The sequence below is a fragment of the Dicentrarchus labrax genome, unplaced genomic scaffold, assembly GCF_905237075.1.
Source record: "Dicentrarchus labrax unplaced genomic scaffold, dlabrax2021, whole genome shotgun sequence".
Lineage (NCBI taxonomy): Eukaryota > Metazoa > Chordata > Actinopteri > Moronidae > Dicentrarchus > Dicentrarchus labrax.
In genome coordinates this window covers 5,108,031-5,127,426 of record NW_026136705.1, presented here as the reverse complement: position 1 = coordinate 5,127,426, position 19,396 = coordinate 5,108,031, and the positions used below count along the sequence as shown (strand labels likewise).

At 37.0% G+C, this 19,396-nt stretch overlaps 1 protein-coding gene and 2 long non-coding RNA genes across 7 annotated transcripts in view; 1 reads left to right on the top strand and 2 right to left on the bottom strand.

Annotated features, from left to right (window-relative positions):
* The window catches only part of LOC127363445 (obscurin-like), a 116,455-nt gene that overhangs the window by 12,210 nt on the left and 84,849 nt on the right, over window positions 1-19,396 (top strand). The window lies entirely within an intron of this gene.
* LOC127363450 (uncharacterized) overlaps window positions 3,959-19,396 on the bottom strand; it is a 95,714-nt gene continuing 80,276 nt past the window's right edge. For 4 of the 5 annotated variants that reach the window (XR_007884862.1, XR_007884858.1, XR_007884859.1 and 1 more), the window contains one exon: window positions 3,959-4,064. This is a non-coding gene — a long non-coding RNA (uncharacterized LOC127363450). The remainder of the gene's footprint in view (window positions 4,065-19,396) is intronic. The other variant, XR_007884860.1, reaches the window with a different exon arrangement.
* Window positions 4,205-8,482, bottom strand: LOC127363452 (uncharacterized). Its single transcript, XR_007884864.1, has 3 exons — window positions 8,225-8,482; window positions 5,047-5,178; window positions 4,205-4,350 (listed from the first exon to the last, which is right to left on the bottom strand). It is a non-coding gene; the product is annotated as an uncharacterized LOC127363452 (long non-coding RNA).

Sequence of the window (19,396 nt, the reverse complement as noted above, 5' to 3'; positions counted from 1 at the left end):
GAATGGACTATTTGTGTGACCTTCTTCAGTGTGTGTACAGACACAATAGAGGAGTTGATGTTGATCCCTTCATGCTGTTCAGTTTTATTGATAAATATCTGTAATCAGATAAAACACATGATAGCTGAATGCAGTATTTGTGGACCCTCTTGACATTAAACACCATTCTGCTGAATATTTTACAGTAGCTGAGATGGATTGTCTTGTTTTATTCTAGTTTTTAAACAGGATGGATGGCTTCTATTATATTCTTATATATTATATTATATTCTATATTCTCTATTGTTGTTTGCAGCTCCTTTTTTGCCACTGTGGTATCATGCTAAAGACTGTAATACACCACCATGGTAGTGTCCCATTTCACTTGCTGTAATGAATATGCAACATCCGGTTACACTTTCAAAATAAAGCTTGCTTGCTTTAGGAAAAGAGTGTATCTGACAAAATCATTGTTTACATGGGACTCAAACAGCAGTCTCCTGGGGGAAAGTCCTGTGTGTTTGTTTGGATGTGGACTTGCTCTTTACACTACTGCTAGTACTGCGCCTTCATACACACGTTTACTTGTGGCACTGTTTTCCCTCATGGATCCATTCCGAAGGAAAAAGATATCCAATACAACTTCACCAGGAATTTGATGTGGCTGGGAACCAGTGTTGGGAGTAACGGCGTTATTTTTTTAAGTAACGGAGTAATCTAATTAATTACTTTTCCCCTCGTTGCAACGCCGTTACCGTTACTGAGAACGTAAAGTGGCGCGTTACTTGCGTTACTATAAGTTGGTTGAATGAAGCGCAGCGGTGTCAGGCTTTCTGACAGACACACATCAGCTGCTGGGAGAGAGCAGGGTGGTGATGATGACACTGTTGCAAATGCGATGATGATTGGCTGGGTGGGCGGATGCCCTGCTCACGCTGTCTCACTGCACGCTGTCTCACTGCACGCTGTCTCACTGCACGCTGTCTCACTGCACGCTGTCAAACTACTACTATAAACACAAGACAGAGACAATGGCGACGAGAAGAAATTCAAAGGTAGCGATATCAAACTGGAAGTACCGACACTACTTCTCGCTTACTGAAGTTAAAGGCAACAATGTTTATGTAACATGCACTATGCCCAGGAAAAAAAACTTTATCCACGTCTGCCTCAAGCAACTCAAATCTTATGAAGCACCTCACAGGAACACATGCTAACACGCCACTTGTTGCTGCTGCTAACCCAACCTCAAGCCCAGATGCAGCTAGCGTGAGCTCCAGTGAAGGAGACGGAGCCACTCCGTTAAAGGGACACTGTGTAGGAATTTCTCCCATCTAGCGGTGAAATGGTATTTTGCATTCAAACGAAAAGTGCTCTCGATGCCTCGCGTTTTCAAATGCGTATTGCAACTACGGTAGCCGTTATGTACCAAGAAGCCTACCTGTCGAGGAGAAAGCAGGCAACTTCAACCCCGATGTTTACCCTCGTTTTTTGAATTCGCCGGTCACAAACTAGCCTGCATGATAATATAGACATTAGACACTAGACTTACAACAGGGGATTATCACACTGACTGGGGTCAAACAGTGTATCTCTGTACTAAATGCATCCTAAAAGGCTGCTAGTATTTTGGTATTTTGGGAGACTGTTGTGACTCTCTGTGAGCTCTTTTATTCCTTCAAAAGCTGCTGCTATTAACACTGCTTGGCACTTGACTTTCTTTTAAATAACATTGTAGCTGTTTAGTAGTATTTATATTATTTTTAAAGGTTGCTGCCGAATACAATGACATGCATCCACATAACTAACTATTATGGAATATTATATATTATAGTTCATTGTTTACATTTTACTTTTTTAGTTTTTATTCCTGTTTGTATCCTAACTGGACATTTCTGATGTCAACAGTTTCCAACAGGGCCAGTTTGACCCTTCAACCCAACGGGCCTCAGATATTCAGTGGTGAGACGATCACTCTAAGATGTGAGATCGATGGAGGTAGAGACAGTCATTGGACGTATGAATGGGAACCAACCAGCTCAAACACACAGTCTCCAACACACAGTGAATACAGGATTATCAGTGCTACTGAGTCCCACAGTGGAGAATACAGGTGTAAGGGTAGAAAGGACTCATATTCCTCAACAGAGTGGAGTGACTACATCAGACTGACTGTATCATGTAAGTTGGACTGTCTTTCATCCATAATGACAATGTCATGTTTTAAATGGTTTTATTTAATAATTATAATAATATAATAATAATATAATTAATACTAATAATTTAATAAAAACAATAATAAAGTCTCCTAATGTTAGCTCAGTAAAGTTTTTTTTTTTTGCATGGGAACTGAAAAAGTATCTAGTAATCAAAGTATTCTCTTGAAATATAAATATTCACAGATAAATATACTCTAATGAACAAAGAATAATAAAGTTACTTATCGGGTAGAACAATGGTGCAGTTAGCACTGTTCCCCAACAGTAAGAAGGTTCTATTACAAACCTAACTTTAATGCAACTGCTTGAGTTAACTCACTGGTTTGGTTGATCAACTGTTAGTAAGATTATTTGCCTCACTGGCTAATCTACATTGCCTGCAGGTGTTAGTGTTCATGGTTGTTTGTGTAATGTGTTAACCCTTTGATAGACTGACAACCTGCAGGGTGTAACCTTGCTCTCACCCAGCATGAGCTGGGATAGGATCCAGCTCCCTAAGACCCTGCAAAGGATGAGTGGGTACATATAAAGGATAAATAGAAGGTATATTAAAAAAAAGTTTAGCTCTTCTACACTTGAACAAAGGTTTTTGCCTTCACAAATGTCACATTCAGTAGCAGCAAATTATTATACAACTAACATTTTATATATTCATTTTATTTTGTAAATACATAGAATTTCTAGGTTTGTGCAAAACAGGACTTGAGAAAGAGTATGAAAGATATAGCAGCACATTGCTCTGCTTGGCCCAGGAGGAACGTGAGCACACAATAAAAATGAATCCTCTCTTTCCCCACTCCCAAGGATAACCAGTGCTACAGCAGATGCAGTCCAAACAGAATTGATTTATGAATATAATCAGGATAGAACAGGCGTTGGGGAGAGCACGGCCAAAACAATAAACATAACAATGTATCATTTTACAGACTAACTTACCTAATTCACAAAAGAAAACAAAAGACAGACATCTTACCTCCCCCCTAACATTAACAAGAGACATAGATCAACAAAAAGGTCTTCTCACCCATACAGCTCCCAGTTCTGCTCTTCTTGAAGATATTTAAATTGTATTCAACAGAGATCAATCACTTAGTAGCACTGCACAGTCTGGTTGGTCAGAGAAGAGACGGTGAAGAGCCCCACCCTCAGACAGGAGGGGAAACAGCACAAAAATCACTAAAATACAAATATGACTGGGGGTGATAACAACATGCTGAATCTTTATGTTTGTTTTGATATCAGAATGAGGAAAATATCTCATGATGCAAAATGTACCTTGCTTATTGTAAATTGCATGAATTGGTTAGTTACAGCAGAGATACAGACCAGAAACAGCAACAGATGCCGTTTGTCAGAATTAAATTAGTATATACTGTATGCAATGTATGAATTCAATTCAATGTCAGTATTAATACTATAACTTAATGAAAGTCTACAAATTAAACAATTTCTTTCCTTTGGGGGCTGCACTATTTAAACTGGACAAAATCACAGTGACAGTAATTTCCTTTTTTGCCAAAGGGCCTACATAAATGTAACTTTTACTAGTGCAGCAGCAAATTATCCTACAACTAACATTTTATATACTTATTTTATTTTATGAATTCATAGAATTTCCGGGTTTGTGCAAAACAGGACCTGGGAAAAAGTCTGAATGTAATATCAACACATTGTTGTGTTCGGCCTATGGGGGGAACATGAGCATGAAAGAAAAAAGGACTCCCCTCCCGACTCCCAAGGATAACCAGTGCTACAGCAGATGCAGTCCAAACTGAATTTATTTATGCCAAATCAGGGTAGAACAGGTGTAGGGAAGAGCATGGCTAAAACAGTTAACAGAACCATATATCATTTTATGATACTTATCTAAAAGAAAACAAAAGAAAACACAGGCATCGTACTTCGTCCTTAACATAAACAGCAGAAATAAATTCAATGAAAAGGTTTTCTTGCCCAAAGAGCTGTAAGGTCTGCTCTTTTACAAGATACTTCAGAGATTATACACTTGGTAGCACGACACATTTTGGCACAGTGCAGTTTGATTGACAGTCAGGGAAAAGAGAGAATGAAGCCAGCATCAGCAAGTTCCATTTTAAAATAACCACATTTGTTCTCCTGTCCAATCACCAGCCACAACCTGCAATTCAACAAACTGAGGAAAACACAGAACAGTGTAGAGAGCACTACCCTCAGACAGGAGGGAGAACAGCACAAACACTCACAATCACTCAAATACAAATATGACAGAGTCATAACAACATGCTGAATCTTTAATCAAACAATCAAAACACAAAAAAAGATTTATCATGTTATTCACACAGATAACAAAAGACAGTGTCACATTTCACAAATGATTTTCTGCTTGTTTTCCCTACAATGGGTTACCTTAAAAAAAAAAAAAAAATAATGTTGTTTTTGAATGATACATTTTTTTTTTGCAAGTCCCCTATTACCCTGGAGCTCTAACCAAACTATACATACTCATGATAATTTTAACATTGCTGTGTTAGTAAAATTAAAATGAAAGAATATCTCATGTTACAAAATGCTGCTTTCTTGTTGCAAATGTGGTGAATTGTGCTCCTGGTTAGTTACATTACAGATACAGACCAGAAACAGCAACAGGGCTCCTTTTCAAGAATTAAACTATTGTGTATCCAGTCTATAAATTAAAGGCATGTTAACATTTATTACCTGTGGGGGCTGCTCTATTTACATTGGATTAAATCACAGTGACAGTAATTTCCTTTTTTATGTCTCTGTTCAAAATTAAACAGCACAAACACCAAAGGCCCAACTGAGAGCTGATTACACAGACATTCCTGTAGGGGGGCAGTGTGACCCTGACCTGCTCTGTGAACCCATCATCATCTGGTTGGAAATACTTCTGGTACAGAGGAGAGAAAACCTCTGAACCTCTGACCACACCAGATGTTGTCTTCCTCTCAACTGGACAAATCAGAGTCTCACAGGGAGGACTCTACTGGTGCAGAGGAGGAAGAGGAGACCCAGTTTACTACACAGAGTACAGTGATTCAATCAGTATCAACAAAATTTGTGAGTCTGGAATTCGTTTTGAAACAGACAATTATCTTGTATTCATAATTAATTATTTATAAATAGGCCAATGGAATGATGTTCTCATTTTTGTGTCTTTCCTGTGAACAGTTGCAAACAAGGCTGTTGTGACTCTGCAACCAAACTGGTCTGAAATATACAGCGGAGAGAAGATCACACTCAGATGTGAGATCAAGGACGGAGGAGACACTGAGTGGACGTATGAATGGAAAACAAACAGCTCAAAAAAACCTTCAAATCAAAATGAACACAGCATTCGGTCTACTACTGTATCCCACAGTGGAGAGTACAGGTGTAAGGGCAGAATGAAACATGATCAACAGTCTTCAACAGAGTGGAGTGATCCCATCAAATTGACAGTATTTGACAGTAAGTCTCATCATATTTATTTTAATATTATACAGTTCACTAAATGGTTGTTTGGTTGATATATGTGTATGTGTATGTACTGATTGTACAGGATGCATTTGATCCACTATTGATACATGTTTACATTCTGAAAAATCACTTTCCAACAGAACCTCAGCTCACTGTGTCTCCATTATGGCTGAGTCCTGGAGACTCTGTAACTCTGAACTGTGAGGTTGAACATCCATCTGCAGGGTTGAGGTTCTACTGGTATAAGGCTGTTCCTGATCTACCCTACAACTACCTCTACAGCTCTGAGCTGCTACCTGGCAGCAGCAATGGGACTGAACAGGATTCCTACATCGTACATGGACAGACACACACAGCAGGATATAAGTGCAGAGCTGGAAGAGGAGATCCAGTGTATTACACTGATTATAGTGAACCCAAGATTGTCTGGTCTGGAGGTCAGTTTGTTTCTGTCTGTCCTCTCAAGAAGCAGATGTTATGTCATCTATTTTCTGTCTGTGACCAACATAAAGTAGCTATATTGAAAACTAACACCTATATTAACAAATAATTGGTGTGTACATTGAGATATACGTGGTTTCGGGGTGCTTACTGCAGCGGACTGCAGTGCTCGAGTACCTCCTCATGAAGACTAGAGGGGAGTTATGGAGCTAGATTCTTGGTTAGGTAGTCAGATAGAGGGAAGCTCTGTTGGACGCTGCGTCTGCCTTTTGTGCACACTGGTGGGTCCTAACACATTGCATTCCCATTCTCCTGTGTGCTCTTGTGATGAAGTTGTAAAAGCATTTGTAGCTGAAGAGGTTTTAGATGAGTGTACAAAGGATCAGTTGGTTAAAATAGCTGACTATTATTATATTATATTATAAAGCTGATGTTGGGGATAGAAGAGTAAAAAAAAAGTGATATGAAACTTGAAAATAAATTTGTTAAAGATGAATGTGTTACTGTTGTAGGAAGAAGCGGTCTCTGTTGGGCCCTGCAGAGGTTGGTCCTTCCTCCGTACTGAAGAGTCCTGGTGCTAGATTCACTTTGGAGCAGCAGAAATAGTTGCTTGTGTTGCACATGAAATTAGAGATGGAGAAAAAAGTCACTGTAGAAAATATGCGACAGGGTATTGAGATGGAGAAAGTACTGTCGGTTGAACTGCAGAAAGATAAATTGACGTTGGTTAGAGAGGGCAAGCATGCGGTTGATTCTCTGCTTGCCGATAATCCTGCTGTTGGTAGCAGTTCGAGCATAAGAAGACTTTATGATATTTCCAGCTTTCCACCTTAATATGTGGTGTTTCATACTGGACTGGGCAGAATTTTCTTGTTTCCTTCTGTCCTCACTCTTTAACTTCATCACGAATAACACCAAAAAGAGAGAGAAGAGATTTTCACTGAAACTTAACTCGTCTTTGCAATGAGTCAACAGGCAGTTAAAAAAGTTAAACAATATGCTGGACATTTGAAAATACCCTGACTAATAAAAGGAAAACACTGAATGTGTATAGAGACAATGCAGCAACATGAATCCCCCTGTATCTTTGAAATATCATTTAAAATGTAATCAAATAGTAGCAAGTTTTCAAGATGGAAATCATAGTTTCACCAAAATCACTGCACTGTGTTGCAATGTTTGCATTAATCCTCAACAATAAACTATAATAGCAAGTTAATATTATGACATTATTAATCTTAAAAGCACTGTGCTCTGTTTGATCCATTATTACATGTTGTTTTTCAGTTTTTCATCCATCAGCGTCTATCACAGTGAGTCCTGACAGAGTGCAACACTTCACCTCTGACTCTGTCTCAGTGAACTGTGAGGGAAACTCTACTGAGTGGAGAGTGATGAGGTTAACTGAGAACAGCTACCATTCACACTGCTCCTTCTGGGGGACAATGAATGGATCCACATGCAACATATACAGTTACCAGCAGACTGATGCAGTGCACTGGTGTGAGTCTGGATCAGGAGAGTTCAGCAACGCCGTCAACATCACTATACTGAGTATGGTTTCATTACATTGTCTTATAAATGATTTTAAACATCCCATTATGTGTTTCAACATATATTAGAATTATGTTGTGTACAACATCTACATTATATTACAAAAAGTTCAATATTCATGTCATTGAATTGTTGTTCCTAAAGATTATTTTATAAATAAATGTAGCCCTCCTACTCAATTCTAATTTGTGACAAAATGTTTACCTTGATTACCTTTAAACAATTTAGCATGGGAGGTGAATTGGTAGGAGCCTACTAAATATGACATTTCTCTGCATTTACTTCGACTAGATAATCTGATCCGAGAGGCCAAGTTCAGTTAACTCCCATACATACTTTTTAATAACCACCTTCCTTTTCAGTACATAAAAACACACAATGATTTGCAATATGAATAAATAGTACACACACAGCTTCAATGCAAAAAAATAGGGGAACATTTATTCAACATGACCCAAATAAAATGTAAATAAAATAAAGAAAATACCCGGGGTTTTTACTTTGTTCAGTTTATGGTACCATGAATGCTGGCGCGCAGTTGGAGCTCATATGAAGATCTTTTTGATTATACTCACACTGGATAGAAACGTTGTTTGTTTAGTTCAAAACCTCTGTCCACTGGCAGCTGATGAAAGTTGTGCTCCTCCATAGCAACGGCTAATGCTCGTCCTAGCAACAGTCCACACGAGGCACTTGTCTTCTTCGTCCTCTTAGCAGAGTCCAGACTCATAAACACCCTCAGCGTTTTTAATTAAAGAAATAAAGTAACTTTAACACTATTTTATAAACTTATGAACAGCACAGTGTTTCTCCGTCTCTCTCTTTAATCCCGCCCTCTCAGAATCCGGTAGTTTACCCCATACTCATCCCTAATAGACCCTGATTGGACAAATGACAGATTGACACCTGAATACTCAAATAAACAACAAAACATATGGCAGGAGGCGTTCAAGGACTGCTCAGAACACAGGAAAATTCATTATCTGCTAAAAAACATAGTAAATATACATTTCCCTGTATTAAACACAACTGATCCCACATCAGTAGTAATTTATATATTTGTTGACTAAAACCTTCATAAAAGAAACAAAATGTAACCAAAAGTAGCAGGGTACTACACAAATAATATGCAATAAGGTATACAATCAGAAGTTCAGTGCAGCAGTATAATTCAATCAGATCTTTGAATCTTTTATACTGGCCACCACCAAAACAATTATATGAATAATTATTGAATTAATTAATAATCATAGTTAAATACTCTTATTGTGATTTAACCATGTACATCAGCACAGTCTAAGCTTTTATCTCATTCTGTTTCCACAGAGAGCACAGTCACACATCTCTCCTACAGAGACTAAAAACCATTTCATCATCTTATTATGATGAGGATTGGATATAGTATACAGATTTATGTAACTTTATGGGTGATCTGTACTTAAGTTTTCAGTGTAGTTTGTAGGACCTTGTAGACGCCTGCTGTTTATTTGGTAAAATTATACTTTACAGACACATAAGTTATATGTACAAAAGATAAAACATCAGACTTTATGATCACTCTGTAAAATATATCAGTGATGTGTGAATTCAACCAGCTGATCTGACTGAAACCTCATATTCTTTGACTGTTTTACAGAAACAGATATTATCCTGGTGAGCCCTGTCCATCCTGTGACTGAGGGAGATTCTGTTAGTCTGAGCTGCAGATTGAGAAGACAAACATTTGAGTCCAATGTGTTTTTCTATCTAAATGAGAAACTCATTCAAAATGATACCAGAAGGGAGCTGAATATCTCTGCAGTGTCAAAGTCAGATGAGGGTTTCTACAAGTGTCAATACTCACAACAAGTGTCAGCACAGAGTTGGATGTCAGTTAATGGTGAGTAGGATTGAAACATTTTCTGCATTTGCTTTCATGTAAACTGTGTTTCTGTTTGAGAAAGAAACTTAGAGGCAAATACTGAGTTGAATTCAAAATAGCTTTAGTTTTTTAACCTGTTGCATTGAGTAGAACATACTGTTTCCTTCTGGGCTGATGAAAGTCTGCATCAGTGGTTGTGATAGTCATGATTTATTGTGAATGTCAGAATATTCTTACAGGTTTGTGTATTTTATTGTGTGTAATCAGTCGGCCGATTGATCTGGCCGATTTTTTGGCATTTGGAGATAATCGGCATCGGCCAAAAATGTCTTCAGACACGTCTGCAGGCAGCCTTATCAGTGTTCCTGCTGGGGAACGACATTAGCACTCTCCCTTTTAGACAAGGTGGTGACAAAGTTGGTTTTGAACCCCACACTTTAACTCGGTTATAGTTATATATAGTTATATAGTGCTGTAAACGTATGCTTGAATTTCCTATAGAATCCAATTATACATGACTTTTCTTTGTTTTGATATCAGCATCCTATATTGGCCATCGGCAGCCCTGCTCTCTAAATATTGGCATCGGCCATTAATTAACCATATCGGTCAACCACTATTCCTTTGGAACAGGATTTTTTGTGTGTGTTTGTGCATTTGTGTTGTTTATAACTATACATTTGTAATTGTATTGTTATGTATTGTTCTAGGGCTTGATGTGACAAGACTGTCATCTTTATTAAAGCACTACATTCAGTGTCAGAAAAGTGCTATACAACTTTATTAACAGTTATTATTCATTATTATAGCAGTGTCCAGGCCTGAAAGCTCTTCCTCTCCTGTACCGTTGATTGTTGGGCTGGTTTGTGGAATCATACTCATCATTCTTCTGCTCCTGTTGTATCGCTACAGACCGTCCAAAGGTCAGACCTTCTTCCACTGCTTTTATTATTCAAACACACACGTATATAATAATAGAACTATAACAACTCACAATACAAAACCATGTAACAACAAATGTCTTTTATTCACAGGTTCATGGTTTATCAGGTTGGTTGAACACTCTCTTCTCTTATTTTGAACATACCAACCATACATTACATGCTCCTATTTATATGTGTTGTATTTGTTTCATGTTGTAGGTCAAACCAGTCTGAGGGCATCAATCAGGACTCTAACACAAATCATGTGGTCAACCAGAATGAAGCTCAACGTCATGACTACTCCACTCTTCTCCATGGTTAGCATTTAAACTAATCTTTGTTTTATATGTATATATTCACACATTTTAAAGACACATTTTTAAAAAGGATCTTTAAATAGTATCATAAGTTTAATGAGATTACTTTGACCTTTGCTTGATGTTCACTGCTCTGTAGGTGATGCTCCTCTGTATGAATCAATCAAAGGCTCTGAGGACACTGAAAACGGTACAGTTCATCCCCAACAGTAACATTCTTGTTTCTAGATAATGTTCAGAGCTTTTACCAAACAGGTCTTGAACCTGCAATCTATACATTTGGAGATATGTGCTAACTATCATGACTTTGGTGACCCTCTGTCTTTTCCTCTAGGACCACCAGCAGGTCAAAATTTAAATGTATCCAGCATTGGGGTTTATGACATTCACATCAGTGGTTGCTGTACTTTGTGTTAAAGCTCTGTTGTACCTGCAGCCTCACAGGTCTGCTAGCATTGCTGTAAACTCCTGTTTATTAACAGTGAACATTGTGAAAATATCACCTCTGATGACACATTTGACCAGTAATGATGGAGTTACTTTAAAGTTAGTTCTGTTTCATGAAGTTACTACATCATTGTTACATACATCTCAAGTTGTATGGTCTGTCCTATCCTTGTTTATATTGCTTTCATCATCAGAGAATGTTGTTGGATCTGATGATTATTCTGAGATTAGAGGTTTAGACTATAAAGGTTTTGCTGTGGCAGAACAACTGCATGATTTAAAGGGACTGATTATGAATGATTGACATAAAATCTTGTAATTAATAATATGTAGCTTCTATTTCAGGTGCAGGTGGATCCCAGGATGTCACATATTCTTTGATTGAACTTAAAAACTTTGGAAAGAAGAGTGAGTAGGCCTACTTTAAATACCTACAATAAATAAAAAATAGATTAGCGTTGTCTTGAACAGCAGTATCTGAATGTTTTATTCTTTTTGGATTAATCTGATTATTTTAACAGGGAAGCAAAAGAAACCAGAGGGGAGCGCTATTTACTCTGATGTGAAAACAGCAACTGCAGGTACCGTCAGTTCCAACCATCATGCTCAGAATCTGTATTGAAATGTGTCGTTACACAGGAGGTCATTATGGGTCAGCATGCAGTTCAATTAATGTCAGTCACCTTGGGTAAATACTACAAACTACCACTCTGCATCACCAGAGTTGTCAATTCTCACACATATTTGGGAACCTTTCAGACTACTGGGTATTTCTGAGTTTGTCTTGTTTCATGGACAGTATGTGTAATTTGTTTCCAATTGTCTTCCATATCACAGATTTGGCACAAAACTGAAAACAAAAATAACACATTAGCATCAGGTTATATTTTGATTTTGATTTCAATTATATTTAGATGCTACTGTACTGTCATGAAAAAGTACAAGGGCATCCCAAATAAATGTATTTTATTTTATTATATTTTATTCCTCATATTTCTTGCATCTTTAGTAATGTATTTTTATTATACATTTTATACACTAAGAGTACATCAGTAAATTCATGTACCTGTCAGTTCAGCTCATTATCTTTATTAATTATGACATTATTGGCAGTTGTTTAAAACTAAACATCCCTCCATTCACAGGAAAATCACCTCCTGCAGCAACTGCTGACGCTGTTTATTCTGAACTTAAACCAGGAACAGCTCTTGGTAATAATGCTGCCATCTGATGTGCTTACTGTAATGACTTATTCTACAGATAATTAAATGGGTGAAAGTGAGAATAACATGTCAGGACATATTTTGTACAGTTAATTTCAGCAGATTATATAAATGAATTACATCATATGGATTTAGTTACTACTTTTAGCATAAAGCATAAGCATTTAGATGTTTTACAGTTATGTATAAAGTTTTTGTGGGAAACTGAATGCAAGCTGTTCCAACAGTTATATCCGGTATATTTAAGCTTTAGTATCCAGGTGATAGTGCAGCTTTAAAGTCAGCATCTTCTTCAGTGTTGGATGAGAAAGATCCAGGATGACCAAAAACAGTTATTTATGTAATTATCTGTATTGGACAATATTATCTCTGCCCATTTTTGGATTAGCTGGGAGCCGGTGGAGTCAGGACTGCCAGAGCCGACCTCAATGAGCTTCACAACGGCTCTTCAGAAACCTATGGGTGCCGTCACAGAGACTATGTGACTGCTATTTTTAATTATACAGTCTATGGTTTTATTCTGTCTATTTACATATATATTCATTGCAACTGTGTGTAACAAATGTTATAGCTTTTGTACTCTTAAAACCATTTTGACACATTAATAAACTATTTTTCCAGCAGTAAGCTGTCAGTTGTGTTTTTATTAGCTTTTTGACTGGACAGCAAAACTAGATAAGAACAACCCACAGTAACCTTCTTCTGACACTATCAAGCTTGTCAAAAGCATTGAAGGGGACAATGACGCTATAGAGCAGTGGTTCCTAACCTGGGGGTAGACTTCTTTTATTTTAAGGGGTATTAGAATTATTAGGGGTACATATACACAGTAGGCGTATATACAAGCATTTTTTTATTCAGTGAAGAAAACTATATGAAATTGCTATTTTTAAAGTTTAGATAGACTCTCACAGGATAAGGTCATGGTGAAGCCACATTCACAAAGCTTTCACTCTCTGGTCAATAGCCTTATGCTGCATTAGAAAACAGAGCTAATAGAACAATGAGAAGAAAACACTGAATATGTCAAAGAAGAAGCCTATTAAGTACGTTTGATTGTTTAAAATGATTTAATTACTGTGTTTTTTTAGGAATCAACAACATATTACACATCTGGTTGGTGACTACTTTCTTAAAAATCTTAGAAATAACAGGACGGTGAGTTATATGTCCGTAGTTAACTAAAAGTCCTGGATCAGGAGTGGGCTTTTTAAGAAAGTTTTAAGTTACTTTAAAGGACTGTGGTACATAGTCTGATAATGAAAGACAGATTGAGGGTAAGTCTTCTTTAAGCAGCCTTGTTGCGATGGAGACTAAGAGACAGGTTGATAGCTTAGATGAAGAATTCATTGAATTTATTTGCTGATGGTCGATTGGCAAAAAGCAGCCTAAGTATATATTTGGTTATACAGCTGTGAAGGTGCTTGTGTTTGAAGATAAATTAGTACCTGTTAAGGGCAGGAGGTCATTCATTTTTCTCCAATAGTTATAATTTTATCAATAAAGAAGCTGTTGCTACTAGGGCCTACAGGAATACATGGCTCAACACAGCATTAACTCTGTCAGTCTGGGTACAGGGTTCAAAAGAAACCTGTGTCATGTCTGTCATAAATATTAGTGTTTTATTTTTAAATCAGTTTTTCATGTGTTACTTCCTGTTTTATTTTGTAGTTTTCCTCCTCTTGTGTTGCTTTATTTCCGGTCTGTCTTTTTCCCGCCATTTTGCCCCTCCTGGATTGTGTTTACCTGTGTGTCATTAGTTTCCTCCTCACTGTATGTTGCCTGTGTTTCATCCCCTCTGTGCCCGTTTGTTGTTGTGCCTTTGTGTCTTGACTTACAGCCCTTTTGTGTCGCTAGTATTGTGTTTTCCATGGTGCTTGGATGTCTGCCTGGTTTTTGGACTCTGCCTCAGCTTTTTCCTTTGGATTTGTTTGCTCGTGCTGCCTGACCCTCTGTGTACCGACCCCATTCTGGCAAGTAAAGACTGAGTATTTCTGTATCAATATCCTGTCTCCTGTCATGCATTTGAGTCCAGTTGCTTGTGTTTCCACTGGTCTTAACAACCCATAAATGCTGACCAGCTACCTTTAATGAACCTGAGACACTTCATGAAATCCTGCATCATTAAACCATGAGGAATAAAGCTGAAGTTTAAGGTGTCAGTACTATGTCTATTACTAGATTATATAAGTGTGAGCAAGTGCTGTCCTGTGCTTTTAAGAAAGTATCTTTTAATTTTTATATATTTTGTAATAGTAATATTTTGTATCCAGTCATTTTAATTGAGCATATATCACTGGTTAACCCAGCTGAGACTCATGCATGGCAGCCCTAGATCTTGTGGTCTGACTATAAAGAATTATTAATTAAGGACATGTAACTAAATACGTAATACACATGTAGATTGTCCATGTATGGAGTGTATCCATAATGAAGGCTTTGCTGCATAAATATCTCTGCATAGAGGGACGCTTTTGAAGTAGCAAGAATAAAAATGTGTGCTTTAATTCAATATTACATCTGTAAACAATGGGGTATTCAACTTTTTAAACTTTTGTTTAAATTAACATTATCAACCACAGATTGAAATGCTCTAATGTAAAACAAAACATGAATGTCAGTCAGTCAATATACCTGTTAGACCCCAGACATTGTGTAGTTAAAATGGAAGCTATTCCCATAAACAACCACCAGGGGGTGCTGAACTACCTTAGTTGATACCAACAAAATGCAAGTACTGAAAATTAGTCTAGAACTACAGCTGCTGTAGTTAAGTTTAAGATGCCATGTCAGGATGACTCATGAGCCACATACTCAAAAAGCTGAATTATTCTTGCGCATGCTTGTCCCTTATACTCATACCTCTGACTGCTTCAAAGCTAAACATATTACCCTGCTTTGCTCCGTTCCCAGGGTTCAGTTCCTGGTAGCGATGTGTTCCATCTTTAGCACCACACTAATGCTTGAAACTGGTTGGTTTTTGCACCAGCATTATGTTTTAATTGCTAAAGGATTTAACTGGTTTGGGTCAGCAGATATGGATATAGTTCAGTCGTCAAAGAATCAGGGTAGGAGGGAGATCCTTAGGTCAGTGAGTTTTATTGTATGAATCACAGTGGACAGACACATACATGCTGATACCAAGGTGACTATGTTTGTGTGGTCTACAAAAAGAATAATGATAGGTAATCATGGTATATAAAATTAACATGCAACTTGCTGAAAACATGAGTACATTATCTTTATAATTTACATTATGGTGATTTGAATTCAAACTAGAAACAAAACCAAACTAGCAATGGCTAAAAAGGAAAAAAAACCCCAAAAAAAAAAAAAAAAAAAAAAAAAAAAAAAAAAAAAAAAAAAACACACAAACAGTGGGTAGAAACTAGAAGAAAGTGTCTGGGCTTTACACTGCTCTGCATGCAGTGGCTGCAGAAACTGAAAGTCATAATGTAATTATTAACAGGTTTATTACCTTGCATTGTACTCAGAAGTCTCAGTGTTTAACCTGCAGTGTTCTTTTCTTCTTTTCTGACACCTTAGCAATGGTGTGAATGTGTGATAACACTGTCCAATTCTTGCTATCACAGCAACACATATCTATGTTAAAAGTGGAACAAGAAAGTTGTTTATTTTTCACTCATGCTTATACAATTGTTTCTTCTTAGGCGCAAGTTGCGAAAAAATCGTAACCTAATGGAAGAAAACACATGCAACAGTTTATTTCAGTATTTTGCTTATTTGATTTCTGCTTGATGTATTTTATATCTGAAGTTTAGGGGTTAAGTTAAGGGTTACATATGACACTGTAAGATGGCACACAACACCCCTATATGTTTACTAGGGAGATAAAGTCCTTGCCCCTCTCTTAGCCAGCATGTTGCACTTACAAGTTGCACTTGTATCTGTAATGTAGTTGGTTTTCAGTGGCACAGAACTACACACTTTGGCTCTGTAGCAGTACATACTCTATAACTATAACTAATATAATATATTGTTGTGATTCTGTTTTACATATATAACGAATATATTGCATCAGGGCACAAATGAAGAGGGGCATCGGTGACATTTAAAACTACACAACAACGGAAGTGTTTTGGTATTTCTTCATATTGGTATTTTTGTCACATTTAGTTACCTTATTTTCAATAATTAATACAGACCTCTTCACAAATAAGGCTTTGGCTTTGGCCCACATTAACTAAATGTTAAGTTATCCTTTATTGATCCCCGTAGGGATATTCATCCTCTGCATTTAACCCACTGTATTAGGAGCGGATCTGAGCCAGTGCCTTCCTCAAGGGCACTGACTAAAGAATTAACGTCACATACATGTTATGATGGTGGGAGAAACTGGAGCACCCAGAGGAAACCCACGTAAACTCGCCCTGCCCCAGCTGGGATGTGCATTTTGATAATGCTATGAGGGCCAGCTCTCAGTGAGACCTTATCTGTGTGGAGGCTTTTGAATGAACACAAAACTACTGTGAACTGTTACTGTCACCCAATATTTTTCCTTATATTTTAAGTTCAGCTGTGATTAAGGTTGTTCAGCTCCGGTGGATCTTGAAAAACATTTGGAAAACATTCCGCTGTTACTGTCGCTGTCCAAGGTGCTGATCCTGGGCCCTCCAGGAATGCTGAAACTGTCCTGGAAAATGACGCCTGTTGTGTTTATAATTAATAAAGTGCCTACCTATCTACAGTAGTGTTATAGGCTTAGTTTCTACACTTTTACATGAACTTTTATTTATTGATGTTTTTGTTTTTATTGTATTAACTTTTAGTCTTCAAAAGTGTATTCATTGATGTTCATTTTTTTTATCTGTGTTGTGTCAGTGTTGTTATGTGAAGCACTGGGCTGCGTGAAAGGTGCTATATGAATAATGTTGGGTTGTTAAAATCTTGGTTTCAAGTTTGTCCGTGACTTAACCCACAGGAAGTGACTGAGCTCGGGTAAAACTGAAATGGTCTCACAAACAGAAGTAAGTTTGAGGAGAGCCAAAGCAACATGTTGTTTGAATCAGTCTGATAATTCATCAACTTTTAATTTTTAATACATTTCAAAAAATCATGTTCTTGTGTTGTCATTATGGGGTAATCAGTGTATATCAATAAGGGGAAAACGTACATTTAAATGATTTTAACATAAGGCTGCAATATAACAAAATGTGATGGTGAAGGTTTTGAATACTTTCTGAATGCACTGTATAAAAACATATATGAACATTAATCTAATTGCAATACAGGCTCAGTGGATGCAAGAACAGAGGACAAATACTGCAAAACATGCACAAATTAACAATACAATAGTAGTTTATGATGTGATATGATTAAAAATCAATGGTCTTATGTTTCATTGATGGACAGTGATTACTTCTTTGTTATTCAATATTTTATGGACAAGGAACCTTTGTACAACAGACAAGCTAATATATCTTGTCAGTGGGCAGGAAGTGTAAACCTGCCAAAGTATGTTGTGGTCAAAACCACTGCAGTTTGAGTTCTGTGTAAAAGGGAAGGAAGGAAGGAAGAACAAAGCTATACCCAGAAGGAGGAGTTGATGAAAACCTCCCATTTACATGGAATAAAACCTCTCTCTCTGCTTTATTGTTGCAAAGTAGAAACAATTCCTCAGAAGCAGAGCAGCAGAGCGACAGTGTCGGTGCTGGATGTGAAGATGGGGCACACTTTGCTGTGTGTGCTGGGGTTATTCTGTGAGTACATCAGTGACTTTTTTATTTTGTGACTTACGGAGGCAGACGTTTCTCATCATGGTAGTTTTGTCTTGGCCACTGATTTGGTTTGGTTTAGAGTATGTGGTCTAAGGCAGTGGTTCTCAAACCTTTTTGGTTTCAAGGACTGACAAATTGATACAAATCAAGCCGCAGACAATTATTTTTATTTTTATTTGCGATCCCCATCTGATAAGATTTGGTTATTCCATAACTCTCTATACTGTAGATTGGCAGATTAACAGTGAAGAGTGTGAAACCAACAGATGAGTCATTATTTTACAGTCTCTCATTGGCCAAACTTCACATCAATGAAATAATGATGAAATTAGAATATTCCCCATTTTTCTGATAACTGTCTGTGGAACACCCCGGCTTGAGAACCACTGATCTAAGTTATTGTACCTCTGGATTTAAATGTATTGCTTATTTTATTTTATATATTTCATTTAAAAAAAATAATTTTCTTTATTTGTATCCTACCTCTTTAATAACTCACAGAATATCATCACAGAAATGTTTGATACTGTTAATTGACCGAACAATAGCTGGATTTTAAATGCCAATTAATATGGTCTGATGAAGTTTTAATCTTTATTTTAGTGCTGAATACACTCCCCTACGGACATGCTGAAGGTGACCAATTGTTTTTTCCCAGTTTTTTAAAGAATATTTATTCATTCATTATTTATCTTCTATTTATCACCTGCTGTTTCACTCTTGTTCACTTCCTTCTTTTGCATTTGTGTTCTTTCATATACGTATCATTTTACTCCATATATCAAATTATAAAATGATTAGATTACCTCCACAACAGCTGCCTACGGTGTGGCAGAAATCCATTGTCAGAAGAAAAAAAGAGCCCTAATGAAGAAATGATGTTGGCCCAGTGCCTCTACTTCTCTGAGAAAAGTTTGAAAAATATATTATATTCTTCGTCATGGTGACAATGGGCTATTTGTTTGATCTTTGTATTTGTGTACAGACATAATTGTAATCACAAATATCTGTAATCAGGTAAAAATTGTGTGTAATCCCCATTAAATAACACTGTAAAACTTTAATGTTTTACTGTAGCTGAGATGGATTTTCTTGTTTTATTCTAGATTTTAAATAGTAGGGATGGCTTCTATATTGTTTTGTTAGATATATTTCAATGATGAAAGATGAATATATTTCCTCTATTAGTTTCCTTTTTGTTAACCCAGCATCAGACCAAACCCTGTCCACACACACAC